Source organism: Bubalus kerabau, chromosome 14, assembly GCF_029407905.1.
Source record: "Bubalus kerabau isolate K-KA32 ecotype Philippines breed swamp buffalo chromosome 14, PCC_UOA_SB_1v2, whole genome shotgun sequence".
Classification (NCBI taxonomy): Eukaryota; Metazoa; Chordata; class Mammalia; order Artiodactyla; family Bovidae; genus Bubalus; species Bubalus kerabau.
Window position 1 is genome coordinate 6,589,445 of NC_073637.1, and position 17,550 is coordinate 6,606,994.

General features: G+C 44.6%; 1 protein-coding gene across 1 annotated transcript in view; it reads left to right on the forward strand.

The window, feature by feature from the left end:
* The window catches only part of FAM135B (family with sequence similarity 135 member B), a 219,691-nt gene that overhangs the window by 2,068 nt on the left and 200,073 nt on the right, over positions 1 to 17,550 (forward strand). The gene's annotated exons all lie outside the window — the stretch shown is intronic.

Below are 17,550 nucleotides of genomic sequence, written 5' to 3' on the forward strand. Positions count from 1 at the left end.
TGGTCCTTGCTAGATGGATAGCTCCTTAGCATTTTCTAGGGAAGGGTGCCAACTTACTCATGAAAAGGTGCCAACTCCTTGTTTTTCAAAGAAGTTAAGTAAAAAAATTCATACAGAGACAATGGGAGAGGAGCTACTTGGATTGACTCAATGGCCCTCGGTTTTCCACTGCCCACCCCTCCTGTGTCTGGGGCAGCCTTCCAGGACCCACAGGCTCTCAGGAGAAGGTTTTAAAACCCACTGCTCTGCAGTTATTCCTTATCTCTCATTGCAAATGCATGCTGAACAGTAAAACCACCTCCTTTGGAGATGACTTAGTTTAAAACAGAATGCGTGTATGTGCGTGCTCAGTTATGTCTGATACTTCACAACCCCATGGGGTGTCGTCCACCAGGCTCCTCTGTCCTCCAAGTGAGGGCAAGCTAGGATACCAGAGTGAGTTGCCATTTCCTCCTCCAGGGGATCTTCCCAACCCAGGGATCAAACCTGAGTCTTCTGCATCTCCTGCATTGGTAGGTGGATTCTTTACCACTACGCCACCTGGGAAACTTACAGAAAAACACTGGGGCTTAGTCCTCACCCTCTTGAATCCTTGAAAGAACTTGAATGTGACTTCCTCTACCAAATAGGAGAGCCTTCTGCAGAACAGCAGAACCAAGAATAATTGCAAAAAGCAATAGAACAAATGTGCTGTCCCCAAATGGCCTTTGATGCATGAGAAAGTAGAAATCGGTGGAAAGGAGAAGAAGATAATTGAAGTATTACATACATATTTATGCATTTATTTTCTTGGTTTCTGGAAGTCTTTACATCAGATAGATATATTTAATTATTACTATTATTATTATTATTTGTGCCCATCAGGGCAGCCTCTGAAAATGAGCTCAGCTGGCCATCAAGGTGACTCAGGTTTCTGAAAGAGGACCAAGAGCTCTGTAGGGTGTGTGTCATCGGAGCAGGGTGATGGCCACATGAGTCATGCTGCTCTAGGTGGGTGGTTATGAGCACCCTGGTGGTTGAATGTGACAGCGAGAACATCACCATTCTTGAGCATGTGCTGGATTTGAGAAGAATCAGGGAGCAGTGCCCTTGTAACCATGACTTATAGAGGGATCTAGCCTGGACTTTGGTCCCAATACTGTCTCAGTTGGTTGTGACATAGACTCTTGGGGTCAGAACTTTATCTTTTGTTAACTAACCCTACTCATTTCATATGGAGAAGGAAATGGCAGCCCACTCCAGTATTCTTGCCTGGAGAATCCCATGGACAGAGGAGCCTGGAAGGCTATAGTCTGAGGGGTCGTAAGAGTCGGGACACGACTTAGTGACTAAACCACCACGACTCATTTCATAGGGTTCACTTGAGGGTTAAATGGGGTATGTGTATCAAAATAGGGCGTTTGTTAACATTTCATTTGCATATCGTAATAGGAGCTTGAGAAGCAAGAGAGAGTCTTGTCAATTCTGAAGCCATCTTTAACTGATTTTCTGGAAACCTCACTTGTGTGCTCTGCCTTTATCATGCCACACTGCTGTTCAGTTTAGCTCCTCACTGCAGAAAGCCAAAACCTCCAAATTGAGACGAATCTCTTCTGACATTTGATTTTTACAAATCTCTTTTTACAAGTGAGAATTGATATCCCAGAGGTTGAGTGTTCTTTGGGGAACAAGGATGTGTCCCCTGAACATGGACATGTCCTGCTTCTTGGTGGGTGCTTAGTGCTGTGCAGATCTGAGTACCTTGCAGTGTCAGCCAGACTAGTCATCTCTCAGTCATAGTAGACTTGACCCAAGGTGATGGCTTCAACTGCTGTTTAATGACAGCATTACCTGGGGGTAATGTGTTCTTGGCTTTTTTTTCCCCTTCATAGTTTAAAACAAGGGATTCACTCTGTTTTTTGAATACAGCTTTTCTTTGCCTTCCTTAGCTAAGGTCTTCTTGGCTCATGTCATAATACAATGACTAAGGATCCAAACATCACATCTGTGTTCAAGGAAAAAGGGATGGGAAGTTCAGCCCCAACCATTCACTTCCTTTGTCAGTCCCTTTGTAACAAAAACAAAAAAATCTTTCCAGAAGCCTCATAGAATATTTCCTCTTTTATTTCATTAGCAAAGCAGGATGCCACAGCTATTTAAACTAGAGGTTAAGTCTGGGAAGGTAAATATCTGTCCTCTTTTCTCAAGGCTTTAGGGGCTTCCTAGGTGGTGTGGTGGTAAAGAATCTGCCTGTCAATGCTGGAGATCTGGGTTTGACCCCTGGATTGAGAAGATTCCCTGGAGAAGGGAATGGCAACCCACTCCAGTATTCTTGTTTGGAAAATTCCATGGACAGAGGATCCTGATGGGCTACTGTCCATGGGGTCACAAAGAGTCAGACACCGCTGAGCATGCATGCCCAGGTCTTTAGAGGCAGAGACAGGAGTGAATGGAGAAGACTGGAAATGAACAGCTCTTGGGTTGGACAGCCAGTAGCATCTGCTATGCTGGGATTAATACCTTGGGGTGTGAACTGGCTCATGGGCTTTTGCCACATCCTTTTCTCCCCTCCACTTCCAGGGTTGGGTGTGTTTCACCCTCTAGGCTTGTGCTTTGGACTAAGAAGAAGGCTCTGGGTCTGTGGGAGTCTTGGGCACAGCAGCATGGCCCTGGGTTGTTATTCTCATTGGGCTTCAAACCAGACAGTCCATGGAATCTTCCATTCCTGGCTCCACTGTTTCCTGGCTGTATGCCTCTGAACAGATCATGTCCCTGATCTGTGAAATCTCAGTGATGCTTTTGTCTTCTAGCAAGGCTATGAGAAATATATGTGATGATGAACGGAAGATGCTCTGCACAGCTTACCTGAATGCTTCACCTTCAGATAAATCAAAGAATGATAATTAATACTTATAGGATACCTTCTAGGAGCACAGCTCCATTCAAAGTGTTTTTGCAGCCATTAAGTCAGTTCATCTGCAAAATAAACTCAGGAGGAAGCCTCCTTTATTACATGTTTTACAGCTGAAGGAACGGAATACAGATGAGAAGTAACCACCTCAGGTTATCTGGGATTCCAACCAAGGTGAATTCCGGTGAATTCCAGACCCAGCTCCCTGGTCCAATCACAATATTAAGATGACACAGAGACTTTCACATTATTAACCTCTCCAGTTCCCTTTGCTCAGGATTGGAAGAGGAGATGGGAAGGCCTGAGCTCTCATAATATGAGCCCTTTGACTGTAGAATGCTGGGAACCCCTCTGTGTGTGTGGGAGGGTCTGGGACCTACTTAGTTGGATTTGTATCTGAGTCTGTGCAGAACCGAGGTTCAGGGTGCAGCTCTTCTTAAAAAGGACCAGATAGGCTGAGGATGACCATGCATCACAGTCTTCCTAATTTGAGTATTGTATCAGCACAGCCTGTGCCTCCCATGATCACGCTGGTCCTTAGGGAAATTGCCAGTAAGGCATTCAACGACTTCATCATTTTCAATAATCAGAAAGCAGCCCACTCTGGCTAGCTGGGCAAGAAATTAGAGGAGTTTCTGAAGTGGTTTTTCGAGTTTCTGATTTCACAATTCTGGCATCCTGAAGGTTTCAGCTCTCCCTGACACTGAAGCCCTCGGCCTGCCTCCCTGCCAGATCCCCGCTGCTGTTTCTGCCTTGTGCTTCTGGCTTTTCCCCATCGTAGCATTTAGCTATTGTGAGAGGTGGTTCTGGAACAATATCATCAAATTCTCCTAATGCCTGAGAATGGGAGCTTTTGGAGCCTGCTGATGTTAATGGCGAAATAGCTTGAGTCCTTAATGTTTTCCTTGTGTTGTTCCATTGGTTACGATTTCTGCTGAGTCGCTATCATTCTCCATCACAGAATTTCACAGCCACTGTGCTCATGAATTTCCTCACTTCCTTTTGCTCTGGGCGTATTTTTTTTCTTTTTTTTTTTTTTTAGGGTGGGGGCTGTGTGGATTCAGAAGCCAAAATTTTGTTGTATTTCCCTGGGCTTCTGTGTGTAAGGAATTCCGACACCCATGCACTGTGTGGCCGCTGGTACATACTGACAGTTTTGAAAGTCAGAAATCTCATATTTTGCTTTTCCTCTGCTGAAATTAGCTGTGTGCTGGCAGAAAAGTCGTCATTTGCTACTCTTCCTGAACTCAGCATAATTCATAAAATAGCAGAAAATTAAGTAAACTCCTCCATCAGCGGTCAGCAAACAATTTCAGTCTTTTGGGTTCTTAGGCCATAGGGCTCTGTCACAACTAGTCTAATCTGCTCTTGTAGTGAGAAAGTAGCCTTAGATATATATACGTGAATGGCTGTGACTGTGTTTTAATAATGCTTTATTTTTACAGACAGGCTATAAGCATGAAATTCCCCAGACACATCTATTGTCTACTTACTCCCATTTCCAAAGGTGTCAATCTGTAAATTTGGGGGGTGTCTAAAAATAAATACCATAAATGAGGTGGCTGGTCAACTACAGAAATTTCCTTCTCACCATTGTGGAGTCTTGGAGTCAGGATCATGGTGCCAGTTGGTTGGGTTCTCGTGAGATCACTCTTTGGAGTTGCAGACAGCTGACTTCTTGTTGTACCTCACCTGGTGGGAAGAGAGAGCTCTGGGTAACTCATCCTCTTGTGTGGGCACTAATCCCATTGTGGGGGCCTCACCCCCAGGACCTGAGCCAAACCTGGTTACCTCCCAAAAGCCCCACCTCCTGTAAAACAAGAGACGTGGGTTCCATCCCTGGATCCAGAAGATCCTCTGGAGAAGGAAGTGGCAGCCCACTCCAGTATTCTTGCCTGGAGAATCCCATGGGTAGAGGAGCCCTGGTGGGCTAAAGTCCATGGAGTTGCAAAGAATCAGACACGACTGAGCGTCTGACACTTTCACTTTCGCTTGGGGATTGTGCTTCAACGTATGAATTGTGAAGGGACACAGACATTCAGTGCAGACTCGGGGGACATGATAAACACCATGGCTCCTCAGAAGGGGCTCAGGCCCTCAACTGTAATGCCCATCTCTGAGCGATAGTGAGCTGCTTGGTCTGAGTATTACATGTGGAGAAACTCTGGCAGGGACGACATGGTGAGGAAGGTCCGGCGTGGCTCTCACTGGTGTAGTGATTAGATGAGTCCCTCTTCTCGCCCTTCCCCATGTGCCTAAGCCCCTGCCTCTCTCCTATCAGCACACATACATACCCTATGCCCCTTTGCCTGTTGTCTGCCTTCCAGTCATCTTCCGAGGTCTAACCCAGACACTTGGTTACAATCCCCTCCCCTTTCCAGACACATCTTGGCTATTCTTTTATTACCCTGTACTTTAAATTCTACATTAGAGCTTCCTTTGGTGTTCCTTTTATTTTTCCTTTGACATCTTCTGTGTGTCCCAGTTTTATTCTCCCCAAAGCTTTCCCAAAATGATTTTCCTGGCCCTTCATTTGTTTCATCTTTCCATGTCAGAGATGAGAGAAACTGGGGATGATTCAAGGAAGGGAGTGTGGCTCATATCTACACCACCCAGCTTCCCCTTCATCTTGCTAAGTGCTGATCTATGTAGAGCATCACTCTCACAACATGAACATCCTTTTCATCTTCTCTTTGATAGGGAAAACTGTGCTTCTAAAGAGCTTCAAGGGAATATGGGGGAAACACCTTTTGGTGTACATTCTAGAGAAGATGAAGGCTAGGAAGGCTTTAAAGTGATCTTGTTTTTCCAGCTGGTGCATAATTATTACCTAGGAATTGGTGGAGCTGCTCATAGGAGACCCAGACAAACCCATTACCTACAAGCTCTCCATGCCTTGGGGATGGGGGCTACCTGAAGCCAAGAGATACCATCTCCCTAGGCTGAGTGCCTGGGCTAAATAGGTGCCAGACCCAGAAAGGCTAACACCATGTCTTAACCTTACAGTCTCTCAGTGCAATGCTTCCTCCCAACTCTGTTCACAGCCTTTAGAAATGCACTTGTTTTACAGTTCAGTTCAGTTCAGTCGCTCAGTTGTGTCTGACTCTTTGCAACCCCATGGACTGCAGCACGCCAGGCCTCCCTGTCCATCACCAACTCCCGGAGTTTGCCCAAACTCATGTCCATTGAGTTGGTGATGCCATCCAACCATTTCATCCTATATCATTCCCTTCTTCTCCTGCCTTCAATCTTTCCCAGCATCAGGGTCTTTTCCAATGAGTCAGTTCTTCACATCGGGTGGCCAAAGTATTGGAGTTTCAGCTTCAACATCAGTCCTTCCAATGAACACTCAGGACTCCTTTAGGATGGACTGGTTGGATCTCCTTGTAGTCCAAGGGACTCTCAAGAGTCTTCTCCAACACCATAGTTCAAAAGCATCAATCTTTTGGCACTCAGCTTTTTTTATAGTCCAACTCTCACACTATACACTTGTTTTTGGCAGAGTGGAAATCTGCAGTTCAAAGATACAAAGTCTTACGGAGATTACGTGGCTTTGTGGATCAGAATTAGCAGTTAGTCCATCCTGATGATTTAAATGTAAACAAAGGCAGAGCATTTCTACTACAAGTCTGATAATATGCATGAGGATTTACAGTATAAATCTGGAGACTTTGATGATTTTGTTGCAGTTGGGGGATTCTGTAGATTTTGTAGCTCACACCATAACATAAGAGAGACCCACTGAATCGTGACTTTCATCCAGGTCACTTTCATGGGTGGGATGCTATTGTGTTGTCAACTTATTTACACAGCCTTTCAACATACATTTACTGAGCACCTACTATGAGCCAGTATAATTTTTGATCCATGTACATTTTTGTTTGGTAGATAATGAGTTTCCCCCATTTAATAGAGATAGAAATGGAGGCTCAGAGAAATCACACACAAGGGCAAAGAGTTTGTAATTGTGGAGCTGGCATATGGATGGGCGTATCTGACTTCTGAGCCTGCATACACAACCACTATTCTTGGCCTCCCCAGCAATCCAGCATGACTCAGCCCACACAACAGTTACCCACACTGAATTATGGATTCGGCTGGTTACTTGGAGACTGTGTATCCATAACAGTGACACTGCCTTGGTTGCTTCCTGCCTCTTTCCGTTCTTTCGTTCACCCATCCGTCTATCTATCCATCCACCCATCCACCCACCTACCCATCCATTCACAAGACGAATGACGCCAGACAGGAAGAAGCAGAATCAGCATTTGGATGTAGTTGGTCTGTTGTGCTAAAATATGTCTTCCTGCTTTAGTTGCCTCATTTGTAAAATGGGGATGATAATAAAAACAACCTAACTCTTAGGTTTGTTGTGAGGATTAAATATGGTGATACATGTAAAGCTTTTAGAACAGTGGTTGGCTCTTTGTAGTTGTTGTTATAGTGTTATTATTTATTATTATTATTGCAACTACATTATACTTAATTTCACGTAACTGGCAGAAACTAAGAGAATCGGTCCCACCAACTGCTTGGGATCTATGGAGTATGAGATGCTGGTTACTTTGGCCTTCAGGGACTGGCATCTGACAGCTGTGCAGACCATGGTCCCATTGTGGTTTTTGGTGTTTTGATTCATGGTCAATAGGTTGCTGAGCAAACAGGCAGAACTAAAACGTAACTGCTTGGTCGGAGAGGGGGGTCATATTTAACCTCCAAAGCACTTTAAAAGGATCTGGTACCAACAATGCTGTTTTTGTTGGGTTGGTAGCAGTCTTCTTGTTCAGTCGCTTAGTTGTACCCGATTCTTTGCAACCTGGTGGACTGCAGCACACCATGTTTCCCTGCCCTTCACCATCTCCCAGGGTTTGCTCAAAAAGAAGTCTTACTTCTACATTAAAATAGATCCCCAAAGGACTTCCTCTTTCTGAAGGTCATACAGTTACTACTTGTTCCCACACTTATACCTTGATTGGGCCAAACATTGATTGAAGCTCAGTCTATCATTTTAAGCTCAGTCCTTATCTGGTTTCTTTGTTGTTGTTCACCTGCTAAGTCCTGTCTGAATCTTTGTGAGCCCTTGACCTGCAGCACGCCAGGCTTCCCTGTCTTTCACCATCTCCTGGAGTGTGCTCAAACTCATGTCCATTGAGTTGGTGATGCCATCCAGCCATCACCTCCTCTGTCATCCCCTTTTCCTCCTGCCTTCAATCTCTCCTATCATCTGGTTTCTTATGTGGTTTTTTTTTTTAAGATTTTTTTTTTTGATGTGGATCATTTTTTAGTCTTTACTGAATTTGTTCCATTAGCGCTTCTGTTTTATGTTTTCATCTTTTGACTGTGAGGCATGTAGCGTCTTAGCTCCCCTACCAGAGATTGAATCCATATCCCCTGAACTGGAAGGTGAAGAAGTATTAGCCACTGGACCACCAGGGAAGTCCCTGGCTTCTTAGTTTTAAGTGAGATCATTCATTGACTCAACATGTTCATTGAATGTCTACTTCATGCCAAGCTTTCTGGGTGATGGCTGATAATACAAAGGTCAGAAAGGGTGGATGAAGGTCTTGTACTTGTAGAGACTACAGTCTTGTGGGGAACACAGGCTCTGTATGGGACCTGTAGTAGAGCACACGGCACACAGTAGGCCCACAGCAATGAGTTGTTCTCACCCTTGCTGATTTCAGGTTCAGTGATGCTCTTACAACAGCATCCCAGTGAGCCTTCTCCAGTGAACTTAATTTCAGAACTTAATTCTGAACAAAAAGGATCGTTTCCTTTTTGTTTGTACATGTTGAGTGACAGAGGAAGAAAGCGTGCAGAGTCAGACCTTAGTACTTGTCCTGGTTCTGCCCTATTTGCTTGATAATATTGAGACAATTTTATAATATGTTTGACTTCAGTTTCTTCCTCTGTTTAATGAGGTGGTTCAGGTAGATAAACTCCCTGGTCCCTTCCAGGGGAAGACACTAGAATCTGACCACCATTTTGTCATTCCTGCCAAGGGAACTAACACAATAAATCCCTCAAAAACCATCATTCAAGGGAGGCGTGGAAGGCAGTTATTTTCCATTTGATGGATGAGGGAAAAATTGGGACAGTGAAACATGGCTGTGTTCCAGTAATCCACTTTCCCTCTAGCTCAGCCCATTTCTCGGCCAGGAGAATTGACCTTTGAGGAGAAACTTGGCCAACGCAATGGCTTAAACTCTGGCTGCTTGTCACAAAAGAATTTTCTCAAAATCATTCTTCCCACTTTAAAAGCAGTGGACTTTAAAGGAACTATCCCGCAGTTACCTCTCCTTTCTCCTGCCTCAGCAGAACTATTCTCCCCTTCTGTTACCTGCCTATACTAACTCAGCATCTACCCCAGCTGGTTTTTAAAAATTAATTAAGTAATTAAATTTTGGCTGTGTTGGGTCCTTGTTGCACGGGCATTTCTCTAGTTGCAGCGAGCAGGGGCTGCTCTATTATTTGCAGTGTGGGGGCTTCTCATTGTGGTGGCTTCTCTTGTTGCAGAGCACAGGCTCTGGGGCAAATGGACTTCAGTACTTCAGGGAACTCAGTAATTGTGCTTCTGGGGCTCCAGAGCACAGACTCAATGGTTGTGGTACAAGGGCTTCATTGTTCCGCAGCAGCTGGGATCCTCCCGGGTCAGGGTTTGAACTTGTGTCTCCTGCATTGGCAGGCAGATTCTTTACCACTCAGCCACCAGGAAAGCCCTACCCCAGGTCTTGAAGTTAGGACTCATGAGTCCTGGATGTAGCTTGCCCATCTGCATTATCCTTAGAGAAACCACTTAACTCCCTGGGAATCAGATTCTCCTTTAGTGAAATGAACAGAGTGTAAGATTGCCAAGAGAGCAGAGAAGATCCTCATACTTTAGGTAGATTAGTGGGTTTAGTTTGTACCTCACCTGATGGAGCCCGTACAGCTGTTGTCCCCACTATACAGATGCTGAAATTGTGCCTATAGAGTGTAGGTCGACTGGCAGATGTCACAAGGCTAATGTGTGATGAGTGCTGTCAGCCGAACCCAGGCAGCCTGGCTCCAGAGCCTGCTCTCTGAACCACCACACTCCGCGGCTCCTAAGGTACTCAGGACAGCGCATGACCCTGTTCATCCCAAGGCGTAACCTTGACCATGGACCCTGCCTTTTAGCTGAACACAGTCCTCTTCCTTCTGCTCATTTTCCGAACTGATCTTCAGTTCAAATGCTGCTAATTGAGTAAATCCCAAACTTCAGGGAGACGCTCCTTTGGTTTGCGGAGCTGAGGGGTTCTAGGTACGATGAGACTGAAGGGCATCATTTTACTTGTTTAATTATTATTTTTTTCACTTGGACCTAAGTGGGAGAAGGGGATTTCTTGTTTTATTGTTTGGGGTTAACACAGTCTACTTCACCTGGATGTGATGAAAATCGAGATGAAAAAATTCACTGTTTGGAATTCTGGTAGATCATGGACTGTCTTTCTCCACCTCATGTGTACTTAGTCACTCTGTCGTGTCTGACTCTTTGCAACCCCATGGACAGGAGATCGCCAGGCTCCTCTGTCCATGGGATTCTCCAGGCAAGAATACTGGAGTGGGTTGCCATTTGCTTCTCCAGGGTATCTTCCCAACCCAGGGATTGAACCCAGGTCTCCTGCCTTGCTGGTGGATTCTCCACAAACACACAGTTCTGTCTAGACACAGGACCTGGGGGGGGGGGGTCGTTACTGTCCACTTTATGCAAGCCTTGGAAAGAGTCCTGACTCATCATCCAGAGAAGCTGCCCTGTAGCTGTAATCTACTAACTTAGTTAAGGATAAACCATCCTTAAGGTAAAGCATGAAGTGATGCAGACTTGTTCTCCTGAGAACCATTGTCTAGTTCTTTCTAATTTGTCAGTGGCAATGCATTAAAATTGATTCACTTCCCAAACTCCATTGCTGTTCTTTACTCATCAAATTATAGCACCTCCTTTGGTGCATCTGCCCTTCCCCCAGGACCGCTCTTTGACACAATATGGTTTGCTTGGAATCCATTACTTGAGGGACTTGGTGAATTGAAGAGCTATTACTTTTTACATTTTACTTTCTGTGGAGTGCCCAGTGTAAAGTTCTGGCTACTCCCCAGAATCATTTTGATTGCTTTTGTCTCTCCATATATATGTGTACGCATAAAGGCACACACACTCTCTCTCTCTTTTTATTTATTTTTTAGCTTTGTTTTCTTTTTCCCTTTGTGTTTGGCAGTGGAGATAATATAATGGAAAGATATTTCAATTCTAGATCTGAAAGATGGAAGCTGAGTCCCTGTCATTTTATTTTAAAGCCCATTGAAAAGGGATGATAAATAGCATCTGCATGAGGGGCGTTGTGTGTGCCTGGCACAGAGTAGGTGCTCAGTTAATGTGTGTTGAGCAAGAGAAACATTAAACACAGAAACACACACACATACTGTGACCAAAAAGAGATGCTCAATTGTCAACAGTTATAATTTTCATCGTCTTTATCTTTAAATTCAACCTGATTATTTTAAAATGGGAAATACAAAAGACTTAGAAAAGCTGGTTCTAGTCATGCCACACTATGTGAAGGTACTGTCAACATGGCAAACAAAATCCTTGCTCTCACAGAGTGTATTTGCTAGTGGAGGAAAAGAAGAAAAAAGAATAATAAGCAAACAGTATGTCAGGCTATGCTAAATGCAGCATGTTAGTTCTTTGCATGATAATGGTGGTGATGGATGATAGTTTGAGACTCCCAGTCTAGTCTGAATCCAACCAAATGCCCTTTTTCAAAGTGTCAGTGACTGGTACTCCTTCCCAATTCATGATCTAAAGTTCACACAAGAGATTTGATGAGTATGGGACTTCAGTATTCCTTGTCATTATGCAAGCAGTATAAATAAGATTTAATTCTGAGTTTTAGCCATATCTGCTCTTTTTCTATAAGAAATAAGAACTTCTTTTAAGGTTACCGTAGAAGCACTCATATCCTCTGATCAGAGTTGAGCTGATGCAACAATCTGAAGCCTGCATCTTGTTACTTTCTTCCTGTTGCCTGTGCAGTGCAGTGAAGTCGCTCAATCGTGTCCGACTCTGAGACCCTATGGACTGTAGTCTACCAGGCTTCTCTGTCCATGGGATTTTCCAGACAAGAGTACCAGAGTGGGTTGCCTTTTCCTTCTCCAGGGGATCTTCCCAACCCAGGGATCAAACCCAGGTCTCCCACATTGAAGGCAGATGCTTTACCCTCTGAGCCTCCAGGGAAGCAGTGCAGTGAGAAGGGCCCATCCCACCAGTGTCCTTGTAGTCACCTTTAACACAGTAACCCAGGCCAACAGCTACTTGGCACTTGCTGGAATAGGAGCTTTCTCCCAAGAATGCCTGTCTAGGCAGCAAATGAATTAATTGTCATGCGACTTCTTGCCGTGGGTCATCCGTATTCCATTTTTTCATTGATAAGGAGTTCAGCACAGCGTTCAACTCTAAAGACATAAATAAACAAACCATTCCTTGACTCTTATATTTGACGGTGTGCATCTTTGGAGTAATTCTGGTACGAAGCAAAGCAGTCCTCAAAGCCTAATCAGAAAGACAGAACCCACAGTTAACTATTTCAAGCAGAGGGTATTTAATAGAGGCAATTGATTATATAAGCGTGGCAAGGTTGACAGAGCAAGAAGGGGACATTGGGATGACTTCACAATTAATGGTTAATAATTATCATTGTTAATGATTAATGACTCAGCGATCAACACTGTTGTAAGAAGAGGCAGTGATTGCTCGGGCTGAGGAACTAAAAGGAGGAATTTGTGTTCCCAGAATGTAATAGCTCTGATCTCTAGGTGGAGCTTCGTGTAGTCCACGCTCAGACCTCTAAGGGGCTGTTGCAAAGCTATCGCATGGTCCTCTGGGGAGGGCTCTCTGCAGGTGATATTTTGACTGACAGGGAGGCACAGTCCATTTTTGTTGGTGGCAGCTTTGAAAAGCTGATGCTAGGAGTGCCAAACGGAACTGATGTCTGAAGTGTAGCTGTGCTCTGTGGCTAGTGCTGCATAGGAGGGTCTGAAAAGATGAAAGAAGTTCATTGTCCCTTTTTGTTGCTTCTTGTTCTCCCTCTGGTACCTCCATTAGCAGCAGCTAAGAGGAAGTCATCCTAGTAGTGTGACTGGTAATGTGGTTTGCAGAGACCTAGCTTCTGAATCAAAGAACATAAAGCGGTGGGCTTGCGGCTGTGTGACAAAAGGTAAATAGCCCACGTAGAGCTATGGAGAGGCGGAACTCAAGCCTGCAGTTCCAGGGTCTCTGCTGAGGGCTGGCGAGTAAAGATCCCCATCACATTGTCCTGACGACCTTGATGGGAGTCGATAAGGATAATTTCTGTTTATTGAAGGTTCATATGTGTACATACTCATCCACCCAATCTTATTTGTGTAGCAGGGCTCTTTTGATTTCATCTTTTTCCTTCTCCAGCTTGAGTTAATCTAGTCAGGTCTTGCAATACTTACCTGTTGAGTTTGCTGACAGCCCTGTCTCCTTCTTCCTTCATGTATAACGTGGTTTCAGTTTTGCACCATTTTTTGCTTCCATTACTAAAGGACTTACCTGGTCTCCTTCCTTCCCTGTACTTGATCTCCCTCCTTTCCTGTGCTGTCCTTTTCTTTTTAATTTATTTTTAAATCTCATGTGCTATCCTTTAACATTCTTTCCTATTGATGCCAGATAATCTTTCTTCTAAATTAAAAAAAAAAGTATAATTCTTCTAGCTAAATGGCTCACTGTGGCAGATGGATAAATCCAGACCTCCTGCATTTTGGCTCACAAGGCCATTGATGATCTAGTTTAGTTTTCTCTCTCTCTCTCTCTTTTTTTTTTTTACCATACCACTTGAGATCTTCATTCCCTGACTACAGATCAAACCTGGGCTCCCTGCATTGGAAGCACAGCATCTCAGCCACTGGACCACCAGGGAAGTCCCCATAATAAACTTTTACAACAACTGTCAGTGCTTTTCTTTGACTTGCACACAGCCTGTCACTTCTCCTCCCACCCCAGTAGACTCTAAGCTCCTTGAAGTCAGGAGCAAGTTCGTCATCAACACTCTGATTTCGGCAGCCCTAGAAAGGTGTCTGGCACACAGCACATAATAAATGCACATACAGTTTCAGAAGCTGTCCTGCCTTCCCTATGATTAATGTGCTGTGTGGTCCATGCCATTCCTTGGGAGGCAGTGTAGCTGGGGCACAATAATGCATACCTGGGCAGGAGTTAGGATTGAATTAGGGAGCAGTGGTCCATATAATCAAAGCTATGGTTTTTCCAGTAGTCATGTACAGGTGTGAGAGTTGGACCATAAAGAAGACTGAGTACCGAAGAATTGATGCCTTTGACTTATGGTGCTGGAGAAGACTCTTTAGAGTCCCTTGGGTTGCACGAAGATCAAACCAGTCTGTCCTGAAGGAGATCAACCCTGAATATTCATTTTTGGGACTGATGTTGAAGCTCCAGTACTTGGGCCACCTGATGTGAAGAGCTGACTCATTGGAAACGACCCTGATGCTAGGAAAGATTGAGGATAGGAGGAGAAGGGGCTGACAGAGGATGAGATGGTTGGATGGCATTACTGACTCAATGGACATGAGTGTGAGCAAACTCCAGGAGATAGTGAAGGATAGGGGAGCCTGGTGTGCTGCAGTTCACAGGATTGCAAAAAGTCAGACATGACTTGGCAACTAAAGAACAACAGGGAGCATCAGTGAAGCACCTAGGAGAGTCCCTGGCACATGGAGAGCTTGAACCAAGACAAGTCAGCTCCTTTTTGGTCACTTTGTGGCATCCCATCCACAGAATCTGGAGGATCCCCTGATGATCTCCTGTCACAGGGAAGCTCAAAACATTCCCTTTCCCTAGATTAAGTCTTCCTCTAATGTTATGTGGGTTAGTGTGAAGCGTTTCCTTTTGGATTGAACATGAGACTGTGCATTTGGATTATGCCGTGTAGTGAAGAGAGAATGGGATTCGTGATCATCAAGCCTTAGCTGACTCACCATGGCAACATTTGTGATTAGTTACCACCTGATGCGAAGAACTGACTCATTAGAAAAGACCCTGGTGCTGGGAAAAACTGAAGGCAGGAGGAGAAGGGGACAACAGAAGATGAGATGGTTGGATGGTATCACTGACTTGATGGACATGAGTTTGAGCAAGCTCCAGGAGTTGGTGATGAAAAGGGAAGCATAGCGTGCTGCAGTCCATGGGGTTGCAAAGAGTTGGACACGACTGAGTGACTGAACTGAACCTAACCCTCAAGCCTCTTTTATGGCTCTGTGTGCTGTGGATTTCCCTTATGGTGACCACACAGGGCCATCATGGAGTGACAACTCGTGTGGCAGTGAGTTTGTAATCTGTGACAGTAGTTTGTAATCTGAAAGGGTGCCATCTTTTTGCAGCCCTCTGCAGAGATTTCCGTGGACACAAATGCTGGAACCTTTGCCTGGTAAAGCTCCCCCTGGATAAATGAAATCCTTCAAATTGGCAGGAAATAATCTAATTTCCTTGAAAGTTAATTGAGCTCTGTGTTTTATAAAGGCCAATGGTCTGGTGAGAGATGTCCTAAGTGAAACTCATGTGATGGCACACTTGTTTCTTCAGGTACCAATTATCAAACAGAATTCACATCTGTCTCTGTTAACCTGTTTGCACAGTGGCCTCTCCTGCTCCACCCACAAAGTCTCCATGGTCATTAGAGGGGGAAAAAAAGCATCCCATTAAAAGACATAAAATGCTGATGAGTGAAATGCAGCCCACTGCAAGCTTGGCTTGAATCATGGCTACATTTCATAAAGCAGCAGGGTCTGTATTTCCTTAGGCCTACTAGTAGCTCAGTAGGTAAGGACTTGTCTGCCAATGCAGGAGACGTAAGAGATGTGGGTTTGATCCCTGGGTCAGGAAGATCCCGTGGAGGAGGGCATGGCAACCCACTCCAGTATTCTTGTGTGGAGAATCCCCATGGACAGAGGAGCCTAGTGGGCTACAGTCCATGGGGTTGCCAAGAGTTGGACAGGACTGAAGTGACTTACCGGTCCATTCTGAAGGAGATCAGCCCTGGGATTTCTTTGGAAGGAATGATGCTAAAGCTGAAACTCCAGTACTTTGGCCACCTCATGCGAAGAGTTGACTCATTGGAAGACTGATGCTGCGAGGGATTGGGTGCAGGAGGAGAAGGGGATGGCAGAGGATGAGATGGCTGGATGGCATCACTGACTCGATGGACATGAGTCTGAGTGAACTCCAGGAGTTGGTGATGGACAGGGAGGCCTGGCATGCTGCGATTCATGGGGTCACAGAGTCGGATACGACTGAGCGACTGAACTGAACCGAACTGAAGCAACTCAGCACCATTTGCCAGGCGTCTGTCTAGGCATACGCCTGAGGGGACAAAGCCTGGTCCTCCATGTTCACAGGGCTGGCTTTTTTATTGCTGAATGAGAAGAAGATTTGAAATAAAATCTCAATGCATATTATGAGCCACAGTTTCATATTAAATAGATATGAGATGAGGATGGGCTGTCATTTAGGACAGTGAATGCTATGTTGGTGTCTTTAAGGATTCCTAATTGCCAAGGGAAAGTATAAATACCATATCACAGACTCATAGAAGGAAGCAAAGCACCCATTTTTACTCTTGGCACACTTTCTTCTCTTTTATTTATTGTCCTCATACTACTTATCAAAATTCACAATTGCCTTATTCTTTCTCTCTGTCTCTCTCTCTCTACACACACACACACACACACACACACACACACAGTATCCTGGAGAAGGAAATGGCAACCCACTCCAGTATTCTTGCCTGGAGAATTCCATGGACAGAGGAACCTGGTGGGCTACAGTCCATGGAGTTGCCAAGAGTTGGACATGACTGAGGGACTAACACTTTCTCTCTCTCTCTCTTTTTCTCTATATATATTCATATACATACACACCCACACATACACAGTACAGGGAGAGGCAATACCTAGTACAATAAATGAAGACTTTTGGGGAGACCGTGAGGACTGCTGCTGGTGCTGCTAAGTCGCTTCAGTCGTGTCCGACTCTGTGTGACCCCATAGACGGCAGCCCACCAGGCTCCCCTGTCCCTGGGATTCTCCAGGCAAGAACACTGGAGTGGGTTGCCATTTCCTTCTTCAATGCAGGAAAGTGAAAAGTGAAAGTGAAGTCGATCAGAAGACCGACTCTTAGCGACCCCATGGACTACAGCCTACCAGGCTCCTTCATCCATGGGATTTTCCAGGCAAGAATACTGGAGTGGGGTGCCATATGCATGAAATAAGATTTAGGAAGACCCAGATACAATAGTTTCAATGGTCAATTATATAGTGTAAGCTAATTATCTCACACAAAGTGATGATCACTTATGATGAATATTTAATAGCAGGCCCAAGAAAGCTGGTAGCTTGTTGAGGTCAATTCTAGAACTCTGCCTGAAGCCTAGTTTCTTTTCAATAATATTCTGAATAATTAATTAAGTGATTAATGATTGTACAAAAGTTCCCATAGCTGGCTTATTCAAATACTTTGTTTCCCACCCCCAGGGAAAAAATGGAAACTTTCCTGAAACTGTTATCTTTGTGAGATAAAAACTTTCCAGTCATATAGGAGTCTTTGCTTA